The following is a 3,076-nucleotide window of genomic DNA, read 5'->3' on the forward strand; positions in this document are numbered from 1 at the left end:
GGCGTCCTGCGCGGCTCGGCGATCGGTCCTCGCCGGCGCCCTCCCCGCGGTGGACGAGCCGGCGAGCGGCCCGCGGGACGGCGGATTCCTGAACCGCGTCCAAGGCGCCTGGGAGCCCCCCTTCTCCTGCTTCTCCTCCCCGCCTCACCCCACCCAGCTCCCACCCCTGCACGCTCGGCAACTTGGGCGCCCTCAGCGAAGTTGGCGATGCCCCGGCCGAAACGCCACGCGCACCTCGGGGACGAAGCGGAGGAGCGAGGGGGAGGGGGACCGCTCCGCCCCGGGGGCCGCGCTCCGGGGGAGCCTCCGCGGGCCTTTGTTCCCGACCCGCACCCCTCCTGGGGGGCTGGGAGGAGCCCGGCCCGGGTAGGAAGGTGCGGGGAACTGCTGTGCGCAGGGCCCCCCAGGAGGTCCCCACGCCACAGTAAGACCCCGGCCGTGTGGGTTCTCAGCCGCCCCGCCCCGGGGAGGATCTTCCCGCCCTCCTGGGGTAGGGGAGCTGAGAAATGGCTCCCCAGGTTTCCAGGGACCGCAGCACCTCTCCTTGGCCAGCCACAGGTCACCTACCAAGGCCGTGCTGGCAGCCAGTTCAGGTCTCCCTGAATGCGAGATCCGGGCCGCTGAAGCCCAAACTGCTTGGCGCTGTCTTCAGACCCTATGGTACGGCCGGCACCTCTGTTTGGGGCTGCCCGGCGAGTGGGAACCCCTGTCACCTCCTGGCCTTGGGACGGTAGCCAGCTGGGCCAAAGCCCCTTCTGAGGGTGAGGGTTCCAATGAGCGCTGTGAAGGGCTCAGAACCAGAGCAGGAACTCCCCGGCCCTTGGAAGCCTACCGAATGTCAGGTCCCAGAGTATCTTTGATCCCAGCTGGCAGGACTTTCCTCCGGGGACTTCCTATACACATCATGCTGAGCTAATTCAGGCCACTAAGACAGTGCTGCATAATAAGATAGGGCTGCATAGGGCTTATTTCCTGTAAAGAAGAAGTAGGAAAATAAAAAAGAAAGGGAAGCCCGGACATCTGTACTTGGCCCCCTCTGTCATTCTCAGCAGTTGGGACCAGAAAGGAGACGGCAGGGGCACACCAGACAGAACTAGCTGCCCGGGTCTTCCCAGGAGCTGCGGGTCTGCCGGTGGCAAAGGGGGCAGAGGTGGAGGCTGCATTCCAGGCTGGGGCTGTGGGACAGGCAGGGCAGGGCCCCAAGGAGGGCATTGTGTGTACAACCAGAGGCGGAGGGTAAAGGTCTAAGCCAGGACCCTGGAAATTTTCATCCTGAAATAGTCTTCAGACCCAGCTTGTTGCCATATTTGCTAAGCCAAAAGAAATGGTCGTATATTTTTATCCTGTTTGAAAAATGGAAAGAACTTTCCAGCACAGAGGCAGAACTGCAGAGCACCATGGCACCCAGCTGTCCACGTGGATGTCACCGGCAATGGGACACGGCCCCCCAGATGGCATGCACTGAGGTCACCACCTTGAGCACGAAGACGCCTGTCCCCAAAACACCCTCCGAACCTGGCGGTAGGAGACAGTGGATGATTCAAGCTGAGGGACACTTGCAGGACAACCGGTCTGTAGCTTTGCATCGCCAGAGCCAGGAAAGACAAAACCAGGCCTAGAAACCAGTCCAGATGAGAAGAGACTGAGACAGACAGCAGATTTCCGTGACCGGCTGTCATTCTGAGATGAGGCAACAGAAGACGGAGACTTCTGTCTTGCTGGAATCCTCTCCAACTCTTTGTAGTTCGCTTGCTCTGATGAACCCTGTGGGCAAATTGCGAGCCCCCCTGTGGAAGGGCTGATGTCCAAGGAACTGGGGAGGCCTTTTGGCCAACAGCCAGGAAGGAATGGAGGCCCCACGTCCAGCCATGTGCAGTACCTGGATGATCCCTGCCCGCAATCCCAGGGGAGCCTCAAGCGGGACTCTGAGCTACAGAACTGGTGACTGGGTCAGGACTGCTGATCCCAGAGGCTGAGAGCACCAATCTCAGGGGCCACTTGCTATGCAAGTATCTATAGCTACTGTAACCACTAAATGCCATGTGTTCCCCTTAACTGGATCCTGAAACTGAAACAGCTCCTATGAAACATGGTATTTAGGTCACTGGCAAAAATGACTGAGGACTGGCCACGTGGTAATGTCGTAACAATGTCAAGTGTCCTGAGCGATACTGTGCTTGGCTTTGTGAAAGGACTTTGGGCTCAAGACCAACACACACTGAAAGATTTAGGGTCATGATTTCTGCCCACTTCCTCTCAAATGGTTCAGAAAGAAAAATAACAACAAAAACAGTGTATATTATACATATTTTCTATAGCTCATACAGTTACAGAGAAAGTTTGTTTATATATTGATTTATCTGTGGGTTTTTTTGTTTGTTTGTTTTTGTCTTTTTGAGACAGGGTCTCGCTGTGCAATTCAGGCTGGCCTTGAGCTTACTTTGTAGCCCAGGCTGGTCTCGAACTCGCACTGATCCTTCTGCCTCAGCCTCCTGAGGCATCTGAGGTATCGAGCCACCACACCCAGCTGTTTGTTTTTGTTTCTGTTTTATTTTGCTTTTTTGAGTCAGGATCTCAGTATGTAGTTCAAGGTGGTTTTGAATTTGCTATGTAGCTCAGGCTGGTCTCGAACTCATGGAGATTCTCCTGCCCCAACCTCCCGGGTCCCAGGATTACAGTTGTGTGCCAGCTTGCCAGGCTTAATTTATCTGTTGCATAACAAATCACCCCAAAAAGTAATGACATAAAGTCACAAAAATGTGCGTTATTGCTCATGACCTTGGGGTTGACTGGATTCAGCTGGGAGATTTCTTTGTGCCAACTGAGACAAAGAACTTTGCTGCACGCAGGGCTGAGCTGGGCTGGATGCAAGGAGGCTGCTCTCTGGGCATCCACCCTTGATGCCCTAAGGACCTGGGACTTCCGCATGGGGAGGCAGGGACAGCTCTGGAGACCGCATCCAGCGGTCCAGCTAAAGCTGTCTCAAACCACCAAACCAAACCAAAGATCTGTTGAGCAGGAAGGAGTGGTGCGGGTGCGGGTGCGGGTACAGGACTACCAGCTGTGGAGACCACTG

The 3,076-nt window shown here is 56.1% G+C and overlaps 1 protein-coding gene across 1 annotated transcript in view; it reads right to left on the minus strand.

Moving 5' to 3' along the window:
* The window catches only part of Chst3 (carbohydrate (chondroitin 6) sulfotransferase 3), a gene marked incomplete in the record, with an annotated part of 42,103 nt that extends 39,750 nt beyond the window's left edge, over positions 1 to 2,353 (minus strand). Inside the window, 1 exon segment of the mRNA XM_005390020.2 lies at positions 1 to 2,353.
* Between the last annotated feature and the right edge of the window lie 723 nt (positions 2,354 to 3,076).

This window comes from Chinchilla lanigera, unplaced genomic scaffold, assembly GCF_000276665.1.
Source record: "Chinchilla lanigera isolate Chin_1 unplaced genomic scaffold, ChiLan1.0 scaffold00036, whole genome shotgun sequence".
In the NCBI taxonomy this organism is placed as follows: Eukaryota; Metazoa; Chordata; class Mammalia; order Rodentia; family Chinchillidae; genus Chinchilla; species Chinchilla lanigera.